The sequence below is a fragment of the Ailuropoda melanoleuca genome, chromosome 1, assembly GCF_002007445.2.
Source record: "Ailuropoda melanoleuca isolate Jingjing chromosome 1, ASM200744v2, whole genome shotgun sequence".
NCBI lineage: Eukaryota > Metazoa > Chordata > Mammalia > Carnivora > Ursidae > Ailuropoda > Ailuropoda melanoleuca.
Window position 1 is genome coordinate 57696716 of NC_048218.1, and position 26797 is coordinate 57723512.

Consider the following 26797-nt stretch of genomic DNA (forward strand, 5'->3'; position numbering starts at 1 on the left):
CCTGTGGTCAGTGTAGATGGAAATTATGATATTTTAATTATTTCTCTCAGTCTTTTTTTTCTTTTCACTTCAAACAAATTTTATTATGGAAAATCTCAGACACATGCAAGAGTAGAGAGCATAATAAAATGAGCTACCAGGTACTCATCACCCATGGGCCATCTTTTTTCTTTTTTTATCTGTAGTCACCTATAGTCATCTATAGTTACTTTTTCTTCTACTAGCTCATTTTAAAGACAATTCCAGATATATCATTCTATCCACAAATATGTTAGTATGTAGTACTAAAAAATAATGGCCTCTGAAAATCATAATATCATCATCCACATCAAAAATAATAGCAATTCTTGAATGTTATTAAATATCTTGGGTCAAATGATTGACTTTTGAATGCTTTTTGCTTTCCGTTCATTTTTATAGCTGGTTAGTATGAATTATAAACAAGATCCACACATTACATTTAAATCATAATTCTCTTTTAACTGATAAATCCCCCATTCCTTTTTCTTAAATTACTTTTTATTCTGGAACAATTTCATATTTATCAAAAAGTTATAAAGATAGCACAGAGAACTCCTGTATTTTCTTCACTACTTAACATTAACATCTTACGTAACGATGGCAAATTTGTCAAAGGAAGAAATGAACATTGATACAATACTATTAACTACGTACTTTATTCAGATGTTACCAGTTTTTCCACTGATATATTTATTCTGTTCCAAGGGTTTAATCTAGGATACCACATTGCATTTAGTTGCCATTTCTCCCAACTCTTCTCTGATTTGTGACAATTTCTCAGTCTTCTCTTGTTTTTAATGACCCTGATAGTTTTGAAAAGTAGTGGTCAGATATTTTTTGTACTAATCTAAATACACAAGTAATAAATCATGGAACTTTAGAAAAAAAGTTTTTTGGGGGGCGCCTGGGTGGCACAGTCGTTAAGTGTCTGCCTTTGGCTCAGGGTGTGATCCCAGTGATCTGGGATCGAGCCCCACATCAGGCTCCTCCACTAAGAGCCTGCTTCTTCCTCTCCCACTCCCCCTGCTTGTGTTCCCTCTCTCGCTGGCTGACTCTGTCAAATAAATAAATAAAATCTTTAAAAAAAATTTTTTTGGCATAAAATTAAGTTAAAAAAAATTTAAAAAATAAATAGTAATTTGGATTTATCTGATGTTTCTCATAATTAGATTGGGATTAGAGTTTTAGAGAAGAACGCAAATGAATGAAGAGCTCTTCTTGTAACATCATATCGGGGGGTACATGATATCCGTATGACTTATCACTGGGGATGTTAATCTTGGTCATTTGGTTAAGGGAGTGCCTACCAGGTTTTTCTCTTCTTAGTTTTAATTAGCATAATTTCACTTTTAACAGTCTTTTGAGGTATAATTTACATAACAGAAAATTCACCCTTTTAAGTGTACAACTTAAGGATTTTAAATAAATTTAGAGTGATCATCACCACAGTCCAGTTTTAGAACATTTCTGTCACCCCAGAAAGATCTTTCATGTGTTTAGGTAGTCAACCTACCTTTGCCCCCAGCCCCAAACAATAATCAGTTTTCTGTCTCTAAACGTTTACCTTTTCTGGAAATTTCATATAAGTGCAATCATACAATATGCAGTGTCATGCATGTGGCTTATCATAATCTTTTTCAGATTCATCTATGTTGTGGTATGTAGCAGATGCCTGTTCCCTTTTATTGACAAATGGTATTCCATTGTGTGGATATACCATATTTTGTTTATCCACTCATCAGTTGATGAATACGTGGATTGTTTTTAGCTTTGACTATTACAAATAATTCTTCTCTGAACACTGACATATATACAAGTCTGCATGTGTACACATGTTTTCATTTCTCGAGTAGATATCTAGAAGTGAAATTTCTCGGTCATAAAGGTAAGTTTATTTTAACTTTTTTTAGATTTATTTTTTAAAGATTATTTATTTATTTTCAGACACAGAGAGAGAGAGAGAGAGAGAGAGAGAGAGAGGCAGGAGCAGAGGGAGAGAGAATCCCAAGCAGACTCCACACTGAGCGCAGAACTCGACGTGGGCTCAATCTTGAAACCTGAGCTGAAACCGAGAGTCAGAGGCTTAACCAACTGTGCCACCCAGGTGCCCCAGTTTATTTACACTTTTAAGAACCGCTAAGCCATTTTCTAGAGTGGCTGTACCATTTTAAATTTCAACCAGCAATGTATGAGGGTCCCAATTTCTCAGCATCTTCACTGACACTTGTTATTGCATGCCTATTTTTATCTTATTTACTCTAGTTAGCATAAAGCAGTATCTCTCTATGGTTTTAATATACTTTTCTAAGGATTAATGATTTTGAGCATCTTTTCATATTCTTATTACTGATTCTTCTATCTTCTTTGGTGAAATATTTATTCAAATATTTTGCCCAATTTTTAATTGGGCTTTCTGACTTTTTGTTATTGAACAATTCTTTATATATTGTGAGGACAAAGATCCTTTATCAGATACATATTTGCAAATAATAAATCTTGCAGGGGTACCTGGGTGGCATAGTCAGTTAAGCGACTGACTCTTGATTTCAACTCAGGTCATGACCTCAAGGTCATGAGACAGAGCCCCACGTTGGGCTCCCTGCTCAGTGGGGAATCTGCTTCTTTCCCTCTTCCTCTCCCTCTGCCCCTCCCCGTGCTCACCCTCATGTTCTCTTTCTAAAAATAAATAAAATCTAAAATAAATAAATAAACAAATCTTGCAAATTTTCTCCCACTCTTTTCTTTAGTGATATCTTTTGAAGTATTAAAGTTTTTAATTTTATTGAAATCCAAATTATCATGTTTTTTATTTTTTGTATCATGCTTTGGTGCCATATCTAAGAACCTATCTTACTCAAGGTCATGAAGATTTTCTCCTGCTTTCTTATAGAAGTCTTATAGTTTTAGCTCTTACATTTAGGTCCATGATCCATTTTGAATTAATCTTTGTATATGGTGTGAGGTAAGGATATAAAGGGTTTTTTTTCATATAGTTCTAGCACCATGAATATTCATTTATATTTCATATAGTCCTAGCACCAATTGTCCTAATACTATTTATTGAAAACGACACCAATCAAACTATTCCTTCCCTACCACATTGCTTTGGCACCTTTGTCAAAACCAATTGACAAAAAACATAAAGGTTAATTTTCTGAATTTACAACTTCATTCCATTGATTTATATGCCAGTACTATACTCTCCTTTCTATAGTTTTTATAGTAAGTTTTAAAATCGGGAGCATAGGTCGTCTAACTTTGTTTTCCTTTTCAGAATTATCTTCACTGTTCTGGATCCTTTGCATTTTCATATAAATTTTAGGATCAGCTTGTCAATTTCTACAAAAATGCCTTTATTCTTTTTGATGCTACTGTGAATAGAATTGTTTTTTTTTTAAATTTCATTGTTCACTGCTAGTATACAGAAATACAATTAATTTTTGCATAATTACAAAATAATATATATTTTGTATTATAATATATAATATAATTTTGTATAATTACAAAATAAAATATAATTTGTAAACTTCCTTAACTCATTTGTGTGTGTGAATGCATTCCTTCAGCTTTTCTATATAACTTATTTTCTGCAAATAAAAAGTGTTAACTTTTTACTTTCTAATCTGGACGTCTTTGATTTCTTTCTCTTCTGTTTTTTTTTTTTCTTTCTTCTCTCCTTTTCTTCCTTTCTTTTTTTTTTTTCTTTATATTTATTTATTTATTTTTATCTTTCTGGACAGACACCCCAGTACAATGTTGAATAGACGTGGTAAGATCTAACAACCTTGCCTTGTTCCCAATCTTACGGTTAAACTAGTTAGTCTTTCATCATTAAGTATGATGTTAGTTGTTGATTTTGCATAGATGCCCTTTATCAGGTTATAGAAGTCCTCTTCTAGTCCTAGTTTGTTGAAAGTTTTTGTCATGGGTGGTGGATCTTCTCAAATGTTTTTTGTGTACCTAGTGCAATAGTCACAAGGTTTTCTCTTTTATTCTACCAATATGGTATATTACATTAATTAATTAACTAATTAATTAATTACTGAATGTTTACTAAACTTGCATTCTTAGGATAAATCCTACTTGGTCAGGGTGTATAGTACATTTAGGGATTGTTGTATTTGATTTGTGAATATTTTGTTGAGGACTTTGGTATCTATATTCATGAGGGATAATGGTTTCTTATGATATGTTTGTCTAGCTTTGGTCTCAGTATAATATTATTGTCATAGAATGAATTTTAAAAATGTTCCTTCTCCATTTTCTGAAAAAGTTTGTGAAATATTGGTATTGTTTCTCTTTATTTATTTATTTTTTAAATAATGGATAGGATGCAGTGAAGATATCTGCATCTAAACTTTTCTTTGTGGGATGACATAATTAAAAATTCCATCTCTTTGCTATTATAGATCTATTCAGATTCTCAATTTCTTCTTCAATCACTTTCAGTAATTTGTGCATTTCCAGCAATTAGAAAATTTTACCTAAGTTGTCTGGCTTCTGATTTTTCCTTCCAGGAGACTGTTGCTGTTATTGCTACTTATTTGTTTGTTTAGTCACCAATCTAATTCTGTGGGGTCTGTCTTCCTATGCTGTGCAGCTGCTGATGTCTCTGGTCAGTTTTTATAATACTATTTTTATTTTTTAGCTAAGCCTTGCCCCTATGTCAGGCATAGATTGCAGTTCACATCTAATGATTGGTCTGGAGTTCTACTCAAACATCTTGAGGGAAATAAGCTAACATCCTTTGGTGATATATGTGTATGGGTTGGAAATGCATTCAAAGTTCAGGCACTTTACATGTCTTCTTTGGCTCTTACTTTTTACTGGGATCACTCTTCTCTCCTCTTTGTATAAGGCCTTAGGGTCAGCCTTGGGTATGTGGATATCTTGTACCCTCTCTGGTCTTTCCTGGAATATATGCAGACTTCCAAACCACCAGGGATATGTGCTTATCAATGCCTACAATAGCAGTTTCTTTTTCCAATTCTCCTTGCTAAAGTTCTGGCAATTTTCCAGTCTATTGCCTGCCCCAACCTGAACTGCAGCTTCAGGCTAGCTGTAATGTTTATCCTCCCTGTTTATTTACCACTGAGATTGCTACTATCTGTGACACCTAGGGACATGTGGTTTTTCATGTTCTACTCCATCATGGCAGCCCATTTCAGCAGGAAGTTTGGAGTTTTCGTGGCTTGGCCTGCCCTTTTAGATCTATTGTGCCAATGGAGTTTGGGGAAGGGTAAGCAGTGGAGGTAGTCCCAGGCAAAATACCAGATCTCACTTATGCCTGTCATATAACAGTAATCTTTAATATGTCCCCTTTTATTCTCAGAAGTATCCAGTTTGGGTGATATAATTTATGAACTCCTTTTATATAGTGAGCATAAAAAGTTATGATATTCCTTCAGCAAATAACCATTGCCTAATTCTATTCCTTGTAATGCAAGATTTGGAGGCCCAGCTGCAGGGGTGTGTATGGGTGGGTGGGGAGGTCCAACCGCCTTTGAATGAAAGTTTCCATAATGGTTACATGTGTATAGGAAATCCTCAACTGCCTGTTCCACTACATCTCTAAAAAGTCTAAAAAGTTCTGGAGATTAGAAATTTCTGCCAATCATGAGGACTGGGAGATAGATGGAGGACGAGTATGAGGGTGCAATACTTCCCCCACGGGAGATGAAGAATTCTGCATGACTTTACAGAGCTGAGAGAAATCACACAATGAGAAGAGCTAGCATTTCATGGTTCATAATTGTGTGCTAGAAAATCTGGAGCTGGACCGAGCTAGAATAAACCCATTCCAAGCAATTGTAGAGGACATGTCATCTAGACTTAATCTCATACCAAATAGTAGCTAAGCAATCTCTCTAAATAGGTCCAAATACTTAAGTGATTCAAGTTAGTATTTTCCAACTTATTTCCTCGCAGTTTCATGGCATGCCCAGGCTGTATCTCCTCAGGAACATACTAAAGGGATATGCTTCTCTGGGCACTTAAATAACTTGTAAATCAGAAAGTTACCATATTGAAACAGGGAGTAATATGCACTTTAAAAATGATTTTTGCTTTACATAATGATCCACAATAAAATTCCCTTGAGAATAGATTCTCCTAGAGCATTTAAATTATGAATAGATTTACAAAATCACTCATCACATAAAATGAGATAAACATGTAGTATCTGCTTCTAGGATTTTCAAAACTTTTTTTTTCTTCATAGAGATTGAAAGGAATGGGAAAATCAGCAAAGTTTGTGCAGTAGAAATTCAGAATGTATGATGCATTAACTTTGAATATCTTACTGATATTTTTGGATCAACATTAATCCTTCACATTTACAAAGTGTCAAAGAAATCAAAGTATTCACCAAACCTCATCTCACGAAAATGTCGTAATAATTCACCTTTAAGTCAAGAACCTGTAACAGCAAATACTACCACTTCTATTTGGAAAACAAGGAATCTAATTCATAAAATAAAGCATAGAACATCACATAAATTTCTTAAGGACACAAGGAAGTCTGGTAATGCAGTATGTGATAAAATTCCCTCACCTTGTAATATGAAACTTAGGTAATACTCGTTCTATAGCAAAGAAGAAATTGGAGCCTCCATCTCCCACTGTCTGCATATTAGAGCAGAATGAAACCAGATGTTTAAAGAGATTTTTTTTGTCCTATGAAATGACACTTCTCCAGCTAATTTCTCAGGTAAAGCAGGTGGACATTTTTTTTTTTTTTTTTGGCTGTTGTGTGCTTTTGCGAGGCTTTGCAATTTCTATAAGAGGATTTCTTTTTTTTTTTTTTTTTAAGATTTATTTATTTGACAGAGATAAAGACAGCCAGCGAGAGAGGGAACACAAGCAGGGAGAGTGGGAGAGGAAGAAGCAGGCTCATAGCAGAGGAGCCTGATGTGGGGCTCGATCCCATAACGCCAGGATCACGCCCTGAGCCGAAGGCAGACGCTTAACCGCTGTGCCACCCAGGCGCCCCTCTATAAGAGGATTTCAACCCAACCCCTAACTTGATTACTGTTTCTGCTATTAATTAACAAAAATAGCTGTTTTCCAGTAATACAATCTAGCATTCACTGTTATCTAACAACAATTAGAGGCATAACTTAGAAAAACAATATAAATTGCAGTTCTTCCATTGGAGGTTAGATCTAAATATAATCTAAAATCTTTCTTTGACTTACATCAGAATGGAGTTTCATCTACCTGGTCTGTATCGTGTAAGACTGAGAATACCAAATCGCACATCACTGAGATGTTATTAATCTCTACTGAGAGCTATAATAGAAGTATACCTACAAAATATTCTTTGTTTCTCATAAAAGTGAATATTGATCATGGTATTCATGGTGTAATATAGTGACCCTTTTATATACTGAAGAACACCAGAGGAAGATAGTTCTTTCTAGTCTGAGTATTAGCAATGTATTTCTTCAAAACATATGGTTAAGAACCCAATTTGTAAATGTATATAAGACTCTTTATAGGATTTTTTTAAATATATAGGTCTATTTCTTATATTTTCCCCTTGTTTTCAGTTTTCAATTACTTCATTTATATCATATACTTCATTTATACTTTATTTACTTTCAAAAATATATATACATATATTTATAACATATATCTATGTATCCTTTTAAACCATCTTTCTTTCTTTTCAGAACAAGATGTCCATCTGTGCCTCTTTTTATCTACCCTTTTGTATATCAAGCCATCCGAACTTATAATAAGATACCCCAAAATTTTAGATGCAATTTCAAAATGCAACCTAGATCATCCAGGAGCCAGACTTGATAAACTCATCTATGTTTTTGTGGTGACTTTAGTTCATTTCCTTCTACCCTGGATGCTATTCAAATCAGATGTCTGAACCAAAGTAATAGATTTGTATCATTAGGGTCCCAGGCTACTTTAAAGCTTAGATAAGCATATTTTTGCTAAGTCACCTGAAGATGATCCTTGGCTTTCTGTGCAAGAGAAGAACACTTTGGAACCTATGGAGCAACAGCAACTATTTTCAAATAGTTAATAAAACATATAACATACGGCAGCTATGGCTGAGTGTGCAGGTTATGCCCTGTACAAGGGCACCCAATCTAGGGGTGTGCTCCACTCTAGAAGCTATGCTCCCTGGCCCAAGCTACATCAGTTGGAGCAAATTATTTTTATAATTTGCACAAAGGTGCTGAAAGAGGTCACATTTTTCTAAGTTATACTAACCCTCTATGAAAGTAAGAGGCCCAGTATAACATATTTCTATTGTATTTCTAACAAAATATAATTAATTCCACTAATATTTAGGGGCTCTCTAACTGCTACATGTTACATAAATATTCAGGTAAGCCTCCTAGTAATGCCCTTACCACATGAACTTGAGTCTCCATGACTTGGGCTAAACAAGATGTTAATTATATATACAGTTCTCCTCAGGGAGACTGACTTTGAAACGGAGCAGGAGAAAAAGGATACTTTTAACACCGTCTTTCTCCATAGCTGAAAACAACATATATCAGATCATATTTTCAACTTAGTGAAGTTTTTCTTCCTAGGTGGAGTCAAAAAGTGGGTGTGGAACATGTTACTCCTATTATTACTATTTCCTTAATTAAGTTGTCTCCAGTTTTGAATTTTCAAACAACAAGAAGGTGATAACAAAAATTTAATAAGTTCTAAGACAATGGGTTATTTGTGTAATAGAATACTTTGCCTTTAAATTTAGCTTGTGGCTTCCACTCTCCCTGGGAGACTTTATATAGTTCACTCAATGAATTATTTGCAAATGGGGATAACACATAATACATAACACATTTTTACATTAACTTTTTCCGACTACAAAATTGACACATGCCCATTGGAAAAAGAAAAAAAAAGGAAAATACAGAAAAGTATAAGAAAAAAATTACAAACACCAGAAAGTCTGATCACAGAGATAATCAATTACTACTGGCATGTCAGCACTTCATTCAAACGTGACAAATTTTAATCCCAGTTTGGCTTCTTCTTTTTCTCCTGCACATCACTCAGTTGCCTCCTATTCCCACTATTTGGTATGTACTCAAGCAATAACAGTTATTTTCTACAAACTAATTTAGCAATTAACGAAGTACCATTGTATTTCATAGGTCTGCTACTGGTTATTATTCATGCTTATTATTATTCATTCTTATTGCTCATCATTACATGAGTTAGGTTTTATCAAATCATGCCCTATGAAGATTATGCTATATATAATGAAGTACGACACTACACAAGTGTTAGACCATTTCCATTCCATAATGTGGATGTTAGAAATAGCTTCCTTAATCCATGGAAAACAAAAATAAAATGGTAAATTTGATTTCAAAAAGTCAGGTGATGGGTAGTAAGGAGGGCACGTATTGCATGGTGCACTGGCTGTTATACGCAACTAATGAATCATCGAACTTTACATCAGAAACCAGGGATGTACTGTATGGTGACTAATATAATATAATAAAAAAAACATTAAACAAAAAAAAGTCAAATATTGTATACGGAGGCCGAAGAGAAATTACTTTAGATAACAAAGTTGTTTATTTTTATTTTTACTATATTTACCACAATACTATAATATTAATATGGAAAACTGAAAGTTAGCTATGCTTATAAAGGTAAAGCACTATAAAAGCCCAAAAGCATGTATCTCAAGAGTCTACTCCAATTCTATCTTTGGAGCTATCCTCTTTCTGTGAGCTCTGTCATGTAGAATTACGTCATCTCCCATGGCTCAGATTATCTCCAATTCATAAAATGCTTTAACAAAAACTGTTATGAAGTGGGTTCTATTATATATTCACATAACTTCCTTCTCACTTTGGTTTAGCACGGAAATACACAATACATCAATATGTGTTTCATTAAGACAGTTGTTTCAATATAGTAACAAGCTGGGCACATAGAGGAAGTGTGCTGGGTGTAATTTATTTACATTTTAATAAGACCTCAGATGAATGATACCACACAGGAAGCTCAAAGTGAGGTTAGGGAGAATGGCGGCTGAAAAAATGCCTTGAAGTTTGGAAGCTGTATTACTTAATCAATAGTATTACTTTTTGAATTAAGATAGGATAACAGTTCCACAGGGATGGGTATTGTGGTCTGTGACAAACATTATGCAATGCTGGCATTTAAAATTGAGGCGGATATAAATTTTCCAAATATGATAAAATTTTAAGGTTATAACTTGAACATAGATCAAATGACAAAATTTAAAATAGATGTTCCCATGATATAAAAAACTCATCAAAGCCCAAAGGATAGGACTCAACTTCCTTGATATACCAAAGATTACTGCTAAAATTCCCATTTAGTAGAGATGCTAACTTCATGTTAGCATTTAGATTTCTCCTACTTTACATGTTAATTCTTTTGTGAATGGTTCTAAAAATCAGAGCAAGTTTTTTAATGAAATAAGAAATTCAGAAAGCAATGATTTTCAGCCTACAATTATAGTAGCCTGTTCTATTCCTATTTCCAAATGCTGAGCAGGGTCACCTTTGTGTGCGACAAGTTATCACAGTAAAATTTCAGAAATTAATGTGCATGACATTTGTCTATCTGGTGTTGTTCCAAAGAGAATTTTAAAAATCTTGCAAAAGTAAATAAAATTTTTAAGCAGCAAGTGAAGAAATAATTGTAAAGGTACAATAGTATAGGACAAGCATGAAGAAGCCAGGGTGAGGTCAATATACAAAAGGTATGCTGTGAATTCTAATACATTCGCTTAAACATAAAACAAGAATATGGCTGTATTTATATTAGCCACTATAAAAATAAATATTTCATGAGGATGTGTTGTTTTTGCATTTTTTCCTTGTTTGTATCTTATGTACCAACTAGAAAGTTCTCTGACAGTATGTGATTTATGTTTTTCTGTACTATAATTCATAACAACTAGCATGATGCTAACTAGAAAATTGATTCTTGATCAATATTTGCTGTTTTGATTTGAATGAAATATAAAGAATCAGGTCAAAGGGTATAGTTTTAAATATCACATGTTCATGCATATTGTATAAAAGAACAAAATAAAGAATTCTGAAAAATAAAATAAATTATAACACTAAATGGGAAAATCTAGACAGATTATGCTAAACTACATTGAAGCAATAAAATTAATACAAAAAAAATTTCAATTTAAAATAAATCAATGTAAATGCATACTTAAATCCCACAGATAATGCAGAAGACCCCCAGAGAAATGAAAACGCAATGTTGGCATCATGAAAGTGATGGGTCCCAATATCTCATATCATTTCTGTCATACGCTATAAGAAGTGATAAATTATGTTTGGAAATCCCAATTTCCTAGTTATATAGAATGTAAACAATCTATATTATAGAGAACTATGAATTTCCCGAGACATTATCAAGCTTTACAGATGTTCTTCATTAGAATCTGAACACTATTACTTCAGATATAAAAACCCGTAAGTTTGATTGTAAATAATAATTTTACTTTTAGCAATTTTTAAAATCCACATTTTGACATGGTATACAATTAGGTTATAAAAGCCTTCAAAGTGTTCTTCATAAAATACTAAATATGATGTTTTTCGAGTAATGCAAGGGCAATTTAATAATGGGAAATCAATTACTATACATCCCTTGCTGAATTATCATGCTCTGAATAATCCTACATTTTTAAAGAAAGGGAATATGCATCTGAATTCCAATGCCCAGCAAACAATTTCTGGCACATAGTAAGTACTGTATAAATGTGTGTTAGAACTGATCTGAATTGAAAAAGACATCACAACAAAAGTCTATGTCCGTCAGTTAGAGTTTAAAAATATTTATCCAAAAAGGCATGCAATGTACTTCAACACTCATTCTTAATAAACAAAGAAAGGGTTAGAAATAGTATTCTAACCCAATATGACAAAGAATATCTGTCTTAAATCAACAACAAACACACACCTTAAAACTGTGAAAAAAAAAACAAAACTAGAGACATTACCACACAATCAAGAACAAGGATACTTCCTATCTTCATGGTTACTTAGCTATTTGGAAATTCTAGTCAATGAAGTAGGACATTAAACAGAAATAAGAAGGAAAAAAAGAAGATAAAGTCATCATTGTTTGCAGATAATTTAATGACCTTAAAAACTTGAAAGAACTTCTAAAAAATTACTAAAATTATTAAGAAAGTTCAATAAAATAGCTAGATAACAAATATCATACACTGCTATATGATGTATAGGAATGTTGTTAAGAGAATAAATCCTAAGAATTTTCATCACAAAGAAATGTTTTTTTTGCATTTTCTTTCTTTTCTTTTTATTGTGTCTATGAAAAGATGGATGTCAGCTGAACCTATTGTGGTAATCATTTTAAAATTTATGTAAATCAAATCATAACAAAACTATTATAAAGAAGATATGGCTTTTCTACCAAACAATTAGAAAACGGAATATTCACAATTAAGGACAATAACAAGAACACAGCATGCCTATACTTAAAAATAATAAAGAAAAAAATACATATAATAAAGAATTTGGGGACCTACATGAATAGAGAGACATAATTTATTTGTGTATAAAACATTATATAAATAGAAACTATGATGTTTCTGAATGTGAAAACTGAATATCACAAAGATACTGATACTAATTTATAGGTTTAATAAAGTTCCAATAAAAATTCCAATGGAACATTTTTATGAATGAATGAGGTAAATTAATCTTGAAGAATAAGTAGGTGACAACAGCAAACGTATTTTTGAAAAAAGAAAAATAAGGAAGGATTGACTTAGCAGATGTGTTAACTTACTGTGAAGCTCTAATGGAAACTGTATGGAATCAGTGAAAGAACAGATAATTCAAAAATAGATCTTAACGTTGACAAAAATTAGTAAGCAATAAAGATGGCACCAATGGGGAAATGGTGTTGGGACAACTGATTAACTATTGGGAGCAAAATCAAGATGCTTATCGCATAACTTAGGCTAAAATAAATTCTGGAAGGAATAGAGTTAAAAATACAAAATAAAGCCATGATGATACTAGAAAAACAGTGTATTTTTATCTGACTTCAAGCTGATAAAAAAAGAAGATAAAAGAAAGGCCATAGTCATAGGGAAAAAATACAATAGAATTGACTGTACAAATACTTAACATTTTCAGGGTGCTGGGGTGGCACAGTCTGTTGAGCATCTGATTTTTGGTTTGGGCTCAGGTGGTGTTCTCAGGCTTGTGATCCCAAGGTCATGAGATAGAGCCCAGTGTCAGGCTCCCCACTCAGCACGGAGTCTGCTTAGGACTCTCTCTCCCTCTCCCTCTGCCCCTCCCTGCTGTGCACTAGCATGCACACTCTCTCTCTCTCTTTCAAATAAATAAATAAATCTTAAAAAAAATACTTAACACTTTGTCACATCAAAAACAGCAAAAACAATTTAATGGCTTATGAAAACTGGGAGAACTGCCTCAGGTTTGACAAAAGTAGTGATTTAACATTTCAAAAATCTTGCAAGTCATCAAGACAACATGAGTAAAGAACATGAGCAAACAATTTATAGAAAGAAGAAAACAATGACAAATAAGCACATGAAAGACATTCCAGCTCCGTATTAGTCAAATTGATGCAAATTAAAATAAAATAAGCCAGGTTTTTGTTGCCTGCTAAATTACCAAATATTTATAAGATAATACTATTTAAAACAAGTTAGAGTGTACTTAGAAAAGCACTCTCACATACAATTTGGGAGGAGCTGACAAGAGAACCTTGAGAAGTTTACATCCTCTAACCCAGAAATCAACCTTTTAAAAAACATGCTGAAAACATAATCCAAGATAAAAGTGTATATATAAGAATGGTCCTTAGAGCAGTAAGAATACCGGTGGAAAATGACCTACATATCAAATATGGAGAAGGTTAAAATTTTTTGGTACATAAATAAGGTATAATATTATGCAACCATTAAAAATGAGTATATTAAGACTGAGAACTAATAATAAAATTAATGCTAATTGAAGAAAGCAGAATATAGACTATATGATCCAAATTCTTACTTAAAAATAGATACACATCCACTTAGAAGTGTACAAAAAATTATAAGGAGCATACTTTACCTTTTAATCTGAAAAAAAACAAAACACCCTTTATTTTACACCTAAAATGAATTTATATGTGTTCAGTCAGAACCCACTCAGGGGGAAAAATCAAACACCAATAAAAACCACTTTTCCTATACATATGGAATTACTTTGCTCATTCATCTGTGGATCTCCATAATCTCTATTGAGATATTTGACTTTCTTATTATTATTTCCAAAGAACATAATACTTTCCCTGAATTAAAAACCAAAGAAAATAAAGTCACCCTTAAGTACCATATTTAACCTCAGTGTTCTTCCAGTGCTTTGATGCTACTTTCTCTCACCACTTCTAGATGAAGTTTACTTATTTTGTTAATAACTATTTTGGGACCAAGTTCAGTAATATTCAGTCTGAGAATGTTTATTTAGCCCATTTAGCCAACACCAAGGAGTCACCTTCAACCAACTGTGACCAACACAGTGAATAGTGCATTTGATTTTCACATCTCCTTTGCCTGGAACACCAACCATGCTGAATATTCTGAGAGTAACAATGGATGGGACTTGGATTTTTCATCAGTGCTTAAAAAATAGCTGCCAAAGTCAAGACATGCAATAACCTTCTAAGTAAGTTTGCTGGCTCCATATTGTGTTTGAAGGAACACCCCCTCCAAACGTCTGCACTCACCATCTGCTACTCAACTGCAGAATAATGCACTCAAGTCTGGTGTTGCTTGGCATAGGCAAGGATAGTCAATGTCCAACTCCATTCAGACATGTGCACCATATCAGGAACCTTATGACACAGTCCTCAACATCAATGCAGCACTTTCAAGCCCCACTGCACATCAATCAAGTATGTATGACAGTCAAGCTGATAGACAAAATCTAAGCCAACCCTAAACACCCACTGTGCATGGATCTCTCCAGTTTGCCTGCAGCTCACCTTCTATTAAGATGATAGCTTTGGCCTAGTCTTCCATGCCAAAACAAGTCCATGGAGTCACTCTGGCAAGAAGAAGGGTCTATATCAATGTCAACAAGCAAGTTCCTTGCTGCCGACCCTACCATCTGTGCTCCTGCTTCCCACCTACCTTACTTTATGTGGACCTTGATGAATGGGATTCTAATAGTCCAAGATTCTAGTTTAGCCAGCCTTTGCAGATGGGGTCAACATGACTGCCCTCTGGCCAAATACCCAGGGTGACATAGCTGAAGGTTACCTGGAGAGTGCCTTTTTGCACATTTGATATCAGAAAGAAAGCAAATAAAGATGTTCCTATCAGTTTTTGAGTTTTGGGTTTGTGAAAAGAATGATATGTTCAGTGCTTCAAATGAAGATGATTTCCCTTTAAATTTTTTGGAAATATTAAAAATGCTAAATGATAAATTCCATTTCAACACTATGGATAAGAGAAATAATATAAATAAAAATAAAACTGAGTTTGTTTTAAAGTATTTACAAAGTAGGTTTGAGAAAATGACTTGAAAAAATCTCAGAAATATGTAGAAATAAGATTTTATAATGTACTATTAATAGAGAAATAGAACATTTCAATAGGCATTAGATGCAACAATATTAGAGAATAGTGCACATGCTAAATGGAGAATAATAGCTTTCAGACCTATTCTCCAGAAGTTGTATAGCACTTACAGTCTTTATGGTTGAACAGCAGAATTTGACATAATTTTAAATAAGAGCAGTTTCTGGAGAAATCAAATTTTTTTATCTTAAAAAAGACATTATATGAAATGCAATAAATCAATATTGCCTTAAAGTTGTAAATAAATTATTTTTGTGAACATGTTGACAAATCTTTTCAATTAGGTTATTAAAAATGCACTTTAGACTGAGCCTAGTGACATACAAAACCAACAGAAAATCTCAGGAAATACTGCTGTTTCCAACCCAATTCAACTTAATATAATGATACAATGATATGCCTTTATCATTCATTCAAGGGAAACTAAATGTATTTCTAGACTCGTCTCTGGACTCACCAAAAAAAAACTCTACCCCAAATTCAAAATACAGCATCACCTAGGCAATTTAAATAAGTAATAAGGTAAATCTTTACCACACAAATAAGGTAATGAATGTGAAAATATGTTACACATCATAAAGCATCATACACGGAATTACTCAGAGCATCCATCTCAGTGCTTTGTACATAGTAAGCACTTACTAAACGTTTGTAGAATTGATTAGAATTTAATTGAAAAGAGAGGTATAATGAGACTTCTATAAGTAGAATTCAGATCCTTTCAAGATCATGGGAAAAAGTTCAATCAAATTATATTACTAGGTACATCAGTTGTCTTTGATGTTATGAATCAAGATGAGCTTCTATTGTATCTAAAGAAAATTTCTGTAGGATTCTCTTTGGAGAAAGCACAGTGGAATAAAAAGCATGATTATTTTTAATTTCTAAATATATCCAAATTTTCTAGCATTCTTTGGTCAAGTAAGATAATGCTATAGAAATTTACATAAAACCCGAATTTACAATGTCCTGGCCTAATCATCTGGATAATCTCTTTGAATTTTCCTAAAATATGCTCCCATCCCATTTTCTATGGGAATTCTCCCACTGATTAACACAGAGAATGAGAATTTGGCCTGTGCTCTATAGACACCATTGAAATGTGGCCACCTGAGGCATGTAGGGAGGGCATCCAGCTGGCACGCCACATGTTGCCCTGGAGTAGAGTACAATGAGAGGAATATTTTGGCTAAGACTACCTGGACAATTTCTACAAAGGCCCTGATTATGAAAAGGACTTCAGTATCATCATTGTCTCTTGAGCGTAATATGAGCCAAGGAAACTTCTCTTTCTATGTTTATATATTTTACCCAAAAAAGCACTTACAAGAAAAATCAAAGAAAGCTGGGCCATTGATACCAGAATCTGAGCATTATCCATATCACCGGGGGAAACTTTTTTGAGACTCCCAGACACTTTAAATTTGAGGCTAAAACACATTACAAACTTGACCATAAACTACAATGTAGTAAACTCTGTAAGGCAAAAGATGCAAAAACACAGAATGAAAATTTGTCTGTAGTGCAGTTGTTAGATTATATACTACAAAAATCAGTTAAGTTTATGTACTACCCATTTAAGAAACATTTGCTGATTTTATTTTTACTTTATGCAACTTGTAGGGAGAAAAAGCCATGCATTTGAACTGCAATGCCAATGAAATAATTTTGTCAATTTTGAATCCTTTTTTTTCAAAACACCATACGTGATCAGAACACATAATAATACACTACTATTTTTTTTGCCAATTTTTGTTTTAAAACCAAAGTTGTTTTTGTATTACATAAGCACAAAATCAGAATTTCAAAACCAGCAAACATATTTAGGGGTGAATTTTAAATTAAACCTACTTGATTCTTTGTTAGACTAACTTTGAGAGCCAGGAACATTTTTGTAAAATTCCAGTGGGGTAAATAGGGTAGCTAGGAAACGCTCCTCATAGTGAGAAGATGCATATGCATTATTTTTCAAGTTTTCCTTAGAGTTTTCATCCTCCTACTGAATGGTTCTAGTAATATTTACAATACAATATGAGTATAAATCTTAAGGGATTTATGATGTCACCAAATGCTGAGAAACAATTACAGCTGGGATTTACATTTGTGTTTATGTATTATTTTGCCTATAGATTCCAAAAACCAATGAAGAGAAACTTTGATACAAAACATACCCTGGAACTGAAAGACAGATTCCATCTATCATTAAAACCAGTTGATAGTATTTCTAAGACAGAGTTTGACAGTAAGTGAAACAAACAAACATAATGGTTTAAATATGCCACTTCAGCCACTAGAGCTGTCAGTCAAGAGGCTTTTTTTGTATCATTAATTCAATGCCACACAAATAGGAATTCTTACTTTTCAATAAATTTTGGTGACAAGTTGTCTACACAAAGGAAATCAACACCTATAGGGAAACTTTTAATTTGTCATCATGTATGTCTATTTGAACTTACTTAAAATATTATAATTGTGGGCTTAATTTACATCCATTTTTTTCCCTACAAGCTCAAGAAAATCGCAATGATCACAATGTTCCTAAGACTAATGAGTCCCAATTTATGACAGAGAAAATAGAAGCTCAGAGAAATAAAGAGTACTGGAAAGGATCATACTGCAAGTCCAGCAATATATTCAGTGCAGTCACTTGGAATTTTAATAAAACCATAAAAATTACCATTTTACATTTTTTCATTAACTTATCATTTTACTTAATTCAAAATATTGTGCAGAAAAGTTTTATTGCTGACTTAGGTAACTGAACATTTTTATTAATTTAACTGGTTTTTGCAATTTGTGACCAATAAGGTTTGGCTTACATCTTGCCTTTTTCTTTAGAAATTTAGAGACTTCACACATCTTAATACCCTGATGGCTACTTAAGTCTTATGAGGCTAGTAAATAATGAGATTGAACTTGGCCCCTCTTCCATCCTTATTGACAGATAGCCCCAGTGCCAAAAGCTAGCGCTGCTGGTTGTCCATCATCATATCTAAATATTGATTTTCCTAAAACTTGTATTTTGAGACTTTCTTCATTTTAGAATTACAGGTAAAGTCACTTCCCTTTGATATAAACTGCATGCAATAAAGAAGGAGGCAGTCCTACACAATAAATATGTAGGGAATGGTTTTCCACCTCTGCATGCTGCAGAAAATCCCACTGAGTTAAGTAGGGTTCTACCAAGGCCACTTAAACATATTAGCCTATTATGCTCCACATTTCTTTATTGTTCTCAAAAAGCTAATGAAATGTTCCAATGTAATGTTTATGCTGGAGCACTTTTAAAGGCATTTTAGAAGTGATATTTCTCTCATAACTCCAGAAGGGAGTTCCACTTCCTAGAAGTATTTAGTAGACCATGCAGAGACCATGTAGTCTCATTACCCAGACTGTTTAGTTGCATGGCTGGGGAAGAATTCTTAAAGATAATCACTTAAGAGTTTCAGTATGGGCTTTAACATCATTGTAAAGTGACAGGAATTACAAAATTGACAAGCATATGTGGCCTACTGTCCTACTTGAATAGATAGGCTTAAAATACTGTGTATGATCTATTCACAGATAAAATTGATTTATATTGTCAATCTATTGATTCAGAGTATCAATGTAAAATTAGACAATCAATTAAACAGATTCTTTTTTTTTTAGAAAAATAAGAAACTATGATCTTCTAACACTAAAATAGTCAGTATGTAGAATAAAACCCCAGCAGTCATCTTTGCTGTTAGGGTGTCAGTTTCTTCATCTGTCCAATGAAGGAATTAGACCTGTTGATCTCTATGATCTCTTCCCATTCTAATATATGCTGATTTTATGATTCTAAATACCAACACTGAGTGTTGAGAAGTAGCAAAGTAGGCAAAGAGCAAGGAACAAAACTTTATTAAATTATTAACTTTATTTTTTAAGATTTTATTTATTTATTTATTTGACAGAGATAGAGACAGCCAGCGAGAGAGGGAACACAAGCAGGGGGGTGGGAGAGGAAGAGGCAGGCTCCCAGCGGAGGAGCCTGATGAGGGGCTTGATCCCAGGGATCAGGGATCATGCCCTGAGCCAAAGGCAGACGCTCAACGACTGAGCCACCCAGGCGCCCCTAAATTATTAACTTTATAGCAAAATTAAAGTTATGTAATTGTGCCTTGAGTTACCATACACAGCCATCTCACCTACTAAACAACATCAACAATGTGAATGAAAGGTTGAATATTAAGGTCATGTGTGGTAAGATTAAAGTTAAAGCCAAAATTAAAAATATAATAATTAATTGAGAAATGAGAAAAGTATAAACTTCCACCAAGATAATATGTGATATGCCTTGACAAATGGCAATTTCTTTTTTTTTTTTAATTTTATTTATTTATGTGACAGAGAGACAGCCAGCGAGAGAGGGAACACAGCAGGGGAGTGGGAGAGGAAGAAGCAGGCTCCCAGCGGAGGAGCCCGATGTGGGACTCGATCCCGAAACGCCGGGATCATGCCCTGAGCCGAGGGCAGACGCTTAACGACTGCGCTACCCAGGCGCCCCGACAAATGGCAATTTCTTATAAAATCATTCTCAACTAAAAACAATAACCTGCAGAGATCTTTGAATTTTTTCGTTTTTATTTTCAAGAAATCAGACTATAATCCTAAAAAGTATTTAACAGAGATCATAGCTCTGATTTCTACTGGACAATCCTAAGAATGTGGTATTCTTTTTTTTATTCTTTTTAAAAAATAGATATTAACATTTAATACAGATACTGCATTTAATTAATAACAACTATATTTCACATCTTTATTTGCATTCACTCATGCAATCCTTCCATCAACACTAGGGAGTAAGTACTATTAGAACACAGAATCATGGAGGTGGTTATCAGTAATGCTAGACTATCAAACTGACTTATAGGTCCCCCATTTTATTCTTTTTTTAAAATTTTTGTAAATATTATTTATTTATTTATTTGACAGAGAGAAAGAGATCACAAGCAGGCAGAGTGGCAGGCAGAGGGAGAGGGAGAAGCAGGCTTCCCACTGAGCAGAGAGCCTGATGTGGGACTCGATCCTAGTACCCTGGGATCATGACCTGAGCCAAAGGCAGATGCTTAACCGACTGAGCCACCCAGGTGCCCCCCCCGCCATTTTTTTTTCACTGTGCAAAATTAACACAGCATGGCACCATGTTTCAAGAATAATACCAGTCATATCTAATGATTATGTTTTTGTATTCTTCCCAATAGTAACCGAAAGAGTAACTTATTCTTCCATACATGAAAGTAGAGATAGAAAAAGGATGAAATTAGAAGGAACACACTTTTTCTCACTATCAGTGTGAAGACATATCTATAAATTATTAGAGGCATAAAAACCAATAACCAATGAGAATGAAATGGTTTGAATTTACATTGTAAGCTCTTTAATAAGTGGATTCTTACAGCATAATGAACACTAGAATGGGCACAAGGGACCTATACTTTAGTCCTGAAGCGGCCACTATCAGATTGTATAATTTTGGGCAAGTTACTTAACATTTAAGTCCATCCATTTATTTTTGCTTTTTTTTCCCCTAATATGGGGAGATTCTGATCTCAAAGTTTCCTTCCAACAATAGCATTCTATAGCATGCTATCTACAAAGCCAAGTAGTGATTTGCTTTGTTTCATTTATTACATAACAGTTATTAATGTAAATGAGTTGTATTATATTCACAGCTTTAACTAATTTACAGCAAAGATTGGGCCTGCTTTGTAATCATCTCTCTAACTGCAGCTCTGATATAATAAGGTGCTATCCTGAACATTGTGGGGTATGTCATTTTCATTCCTGCTTAAGATTTAAGCAAAAATATATCTTGGCAGTAATCAGATAATATAAAAACTCAGAAGTGCATGAATACTTGGACTTAATCTTCTTGACCTCTCCTATAATTTTTGACCTCTACTTACTATCTCAGCCTGCTCCCCTTGACCTCTAATATTGCCAAGTACTAAAGAAGTTCCTGGATATAGTGTATCCGAACCAAGAGTGGCAAGCATAAGACAGGTGGAGGTAGGGGCAGGAGTATTATCATTCAGTACCATTTGTCATGCTTCCCACTATTCATTTAGTTGTATTTGTTCCAGAAACTATTTTAACATATGACTATAAGAGAAGTCATGAGCATCAGGCTGGTATTGTAAGTAAAATAAAAAAAATCATGGGAACATCGAATATTAGGTTCCAGCATTTAAGCATTTCTACCACTAGAAGTACTTGACAAGCATGCCACTTTTATTGTAATATGGAAATTGTTTGAAGTTGTTTGAAGATAAAATCAGATAGTAGAAATCCAGTTTCTATATTGTGGGTGATCAAAGGTCATTTTAAAGGAGAGCTGAGGTCAAGAGCAAACCCCTTAGGTCTACTCCAGAAATTTCACTAGAGGGTGCTCTTGGGCTTTTATGAGTTGTCAGTTCTCCAATAAGAAAACCAAGTATTGCTTAGAAAATGTTCTGCCTTAGCATAAGTTGAACTCCATCATGGAAACCATATCCAATACTTCAATATAGATGTAAGGATATCTCAAGCAAATCTCAAGCCTGGTTCTTATTTTCCTTTGAAGTTGACTGTTTCTACTGGTATTAAACTTGTAGGCTTCACAAATGCAAGACCCACAAGAGATCTCAGAGGTCTTCAAAAATCTGCATTCTAAGTACGTAACTACAGAAACTTCCTGAGAAATCAAAATGAGCTTAAATGGGGTTAACTGAGGAAGCTATTTTTGCAAATGTATTTTTGCAAACACGATTTTGATCTTGTAATTGGTTCATAATTTATATATCTACTGAAAGGATTTTCATTATTATATAGGACCTGTAGATGTAATCTCACTGTCAAATAGAATCAATCTGAGGCAACTATTATGTATTTATTATCTATATTAATCACAACATTAAATATTGAACATTGAATAAGTACTCAATGAATGTCTGTATCTTTGACTGCACATAGAAATTTCTGTAGTATATTCCTGATCAGATGTCATATAATTAAATCTTAATCTCTACTCCATATGTTAGACAATTTTCTATAACTATAGTTTTCAACTTTCTTGAATTTATATTAAATGACTTATTCTAATTATTCCTGATGATAGCTTCTTTCTATATGCTTCCTGTTTCTGCTACATTCTTAAGAGAAAATAGAACATGGAAATTGTTTTCTGTGATTAACTTTTAATGTTTATTTCTTATTTATTAGGAAGACTGAGCAGGTTTTTTGCCTACACATTAAAAAGTTGGCAATGGCCTATAGCCATACATGGCAATGTTCCTCTTAAGAATCAAAATGGAAGTCTAAGTAAAATTCTTCTTTACCTTCAGAACGTAAAGAGTTCTGAACCACTGATGGTCACTGGCCATTATGCCCAGCATCATGGTGACCTCTCATCACACATGCTTACAATCTTGGTGATTTTATCATCTTTAGATCATTCTGAAGATGATTATGGACTACTAAGGCTTTGTCTGCATTTTCAATCTGGTTAAATTTGAAGTCTCATTATTCTTAAATTGAATTAAGCTTAACAGTATCTCTCAAAAAATGGCTTGAAGCTTCTGACAAATAAGAAATTCAGGGCTGAATAGTAGCCCTTTTTAATGCATGAATCTATATAGAAATGTGTTTTAAATTCTCATTTGATAAAAGATAAGTCAGTGCCATTTATGAATTCTGGCTCCTTTCAACATCCTGCATGGATTTCAACCAGCATAAAAAGTTAGGAAAATTCCAAGTGGATTCTGAGCTTTTAAGGGGCCCTCTTTGAGCATCAGATAGTTTAAGCATGACCATCTGATGCATGGTATTCCTCCATTCAACTTGCAGAGGATAGAGTCCCCAGTATATATTCAAAGTATGCTTCATCCAAGTTGGTTATAAATAAGTTTAAAGCACTCTATAAAGAATTGGCAAAATTCCATGAATATGTGAAAATAAAGGGAATCAATGAAAAGACATAATTATTTTAACCCTAGATGTAATTAATTTGTGAGTGAGGTCATTTTCTCTCAAATACATTCAAGTTTCTCCAAACACAGGTCAATGTTTGCTGGCTGATGGGAGAAAAGACTTATTTGGTTTGAGTTTGCCCACGTTCGTATTCATTTCTATCTCATAGCAAAATAAAATGTCTTATAAATCTTCACATATGCAAAAGAGGGTTCAAGCTGAGGCAGAGTGGCAAGTATTGCTGATTGGCAATAAGAAAACCTCTTAACTATTCATAAGTGTTCTTTCCATGATTTCCTATTCTAGTCTTTCTATTGGAAAGAAACAAAATAGTTCCACCTCATTTTATGAATCAGATGCACTAAAATGTTTAGTTAGATGTTACACAGCAGATCTAAGTCTAACCTGATTATTTTACAGCTAGGACACTAAGACACAGGACAAATAAGTGGCATCCTATCCCATGCCATGCAGTTAGTACATGGCAGGTCTTACTCAGAGATCCTAACCCGGTGATCTTTCTATTGCACAGTCTGCCAATGCTGTTTAGTTTTTCCCAAAGGATTTATGTATCATATCGTAATTTCACGTTGACTTCCACTGAAATTTCAGAGGAAGAAAAAGAGATATGGGGGAAATTACTTTTAAGTATCCAACTCTTCAATTTAGGCAACATCCCTATGTGCAACAGTCCAGTGGTCAGCTGACCTATATGAGCTTGCATGCTCATTAAAAATGTATGCATCATAAAGTACAATTAATGCTCTCCCTGACTACAGCACCCTCAGTATGTTTTAGCAGTTACCCAGCCTATGCCTTTCTGAATCCTGGAGGCACCCCTATTTCCCTTAAAGTCAGCCCAGCATGAAAAACCAGCTACCTTGTGGGAAGAAGAGTGCAGGTGTACTCTTTGCTTTAAGAAGACTCAATAAGCCAAATTCTGAATTTACCAAAGAGATAAATTAGAAGGTGATTATTCACATTATAAAAGCATTCACCACTGGATGCTTTTAAATCATAAGCTGCTCTACTGCATTCAAAATAAGTCGTATTACAAAGCTTCCTTTATGAGCACTTTTCACATTCCAGAGTCCATGGCCCCTTATCCAAAGGCAGTGAAGGACTGGTGGCCATGAAGTCGTACCACTTATTACCTGCTAGGCCAAGCTTCCTTTTCCATATGAAAGAGTAATTAGCACTGTAGTTCATCTTTGAAAAATGTAATGAATCTCTCACTCTGAGCACTTACTATGTGCCTGGCACAGTGCTAAGCATTTTATATAATGATCTGATTTACTCCTCCTCACCACAAGTCTAGGAGATTAATACAATTTCTCAATTATAGATGAGGAAATGGGGAGTCAGGAAAGTTAGATTCATAGTACATAGTTAAGTAATTTGACTAAGTTCATGCACCTATTAAAATGTTGCTGCCAGAATTCAATGCCAGATCCATCTAGAGCTCTGGCCCTTACATTCCTTACAACATTGTTTCCGATGAAATTTAATGTCGCCCCTGACCTCTCACTTAACTGAGCATAACTGTACTCTGATGTACTATCCCAGTGCAGCAAGCTTGTCTATAGCAAGAGGAACCAGACATGCAGCCTGTATACACAGACAGGGGACTCACTACCAAGGCTGCTTATTCTGATTGCTGCCCTGCTTTAGTGAGCCAGAACCTATGTCCTTATAATTCCCACCCATTCGCCCTAGCTTTGGTCTGTTGTCATTGAAAATGGTTAGAATCCCATTTCCCCATAGCTATCACATTGTTCCTATGGTTTCTTCTTTTGTAAGTAAAATTCTCCAGTTCTTCAAACCCTTTATTTTACATAATGGTTATGTCTGCTGTTCACATATATTCTATTCTTTCTTGAAACTGGTTCTTCTAGAGCAGTGAGAACTTATCCATGCTATTTCTAAACAGGCATGTAACTAATAAATACCTGGGAGGCTGCATAGTACTGTGGTTAAGAGCAGAAGCTCTGGTACCCAGACTGCCTGGGTTCCAACCCAAGCTTTACCACTTAATGGGTCTGTTTCCTTGCTGAATTTACTCAATGTCCTGTGCTTCAGTTTCCTTCTTCAGTTATGAAATGAAAATAGCAATGGTACCCCCTTTATAAGTCTCTTATGAAGATTTAAGTGAGAGACTGTTAAGTAAAACAATTAGGGTCCTTCTTAGCAGGTTTTAAGTTCTACAAATGTCTGCTATTATTATTCATCCTATAAGAGTGGGTGAACATTTAATTGCCTAGAAAAAATATATGGCCAATATCATTCTATGATATTGACTTTATTGTCCAGATATAAAAAAGTCAAGCTCTACTAGAATATGCACTCAACTAGAGACCAGAGACCTGCTTCTAGTTCTAGCTCTTCCATATACTCCAAGTTAAAGATCTTGGACTAGTCATTTACCCACCTCATCTTTTACACAGAGGAATAGGACTACCCTTCTATTTTTAAAAGAATATGATTTCCCCCCCCTAGGATTGTACAGTTCTATTCTCCCAGGCCCTGCTTAAATTTCATTACTAATTATGTCTGAAAACTACCATTAAAATACTAACTTTTTATCTGAACATTTATATTAATCTGTTGAGATTTCAAGCAGCTCAACTTCAGTATTTCCATGAAAGAGAATAAGCCTCTTAGATTCTATAGACGGGTCTCCTAGAAAATGAAAAATGTTATAATTGCATAGAAAGGGATTTAATGTTATTTTGGAGGTGATAACCTGAAACCCTGTTGTGCCAGGTCAGCAGAATCCTGACCTCTCTCTGCCCCACCTGGCCCAGTCCACTCTCAGTCATTTTGCTGAATCTCAGAGCAGCCCCTTGGATAAACACAATCCCAGGTTTGGTCGGAATGCCAAACTAATACACAGTCATTAGTGTTCTGTTCCACAAAAGTGCATCCAGTTTGGACAACTTCTTCCCTCCCTAAAATCACTTCATTCTATAATATATATAATGTTCAGCTAATTTTGTTACGGCTGAATGTACCAGTGCTACTCACATAACTTATTGTTTATCTCTAATGAAGGCATGATGACAGGGGTCAATATCAAATCAATTGTCTTTCAAAGAGTGTGACAATCTAGTCGAACAAAGTAAATTCCACAAGGTGGCAAAGGGCAACAACCCCAAATTCACAAGTGGCAAAATCTTTGACATTTTGTAA

General features: G+C 34.2%; 1 protein-coding gene across 23 annotated transcripts in view; it reads right to left on the reverse strand.

Annotated features, from left to right (window-relative positions):
* Positions 1–26797, reverse strand: part of ZBTB20 (zinc finger and BTB domain containing 20) — a 761796-nt gene that overhangs the window by 465872 nt on the left and 269127 nt on the right. The window lies entirely within an intron of this gene.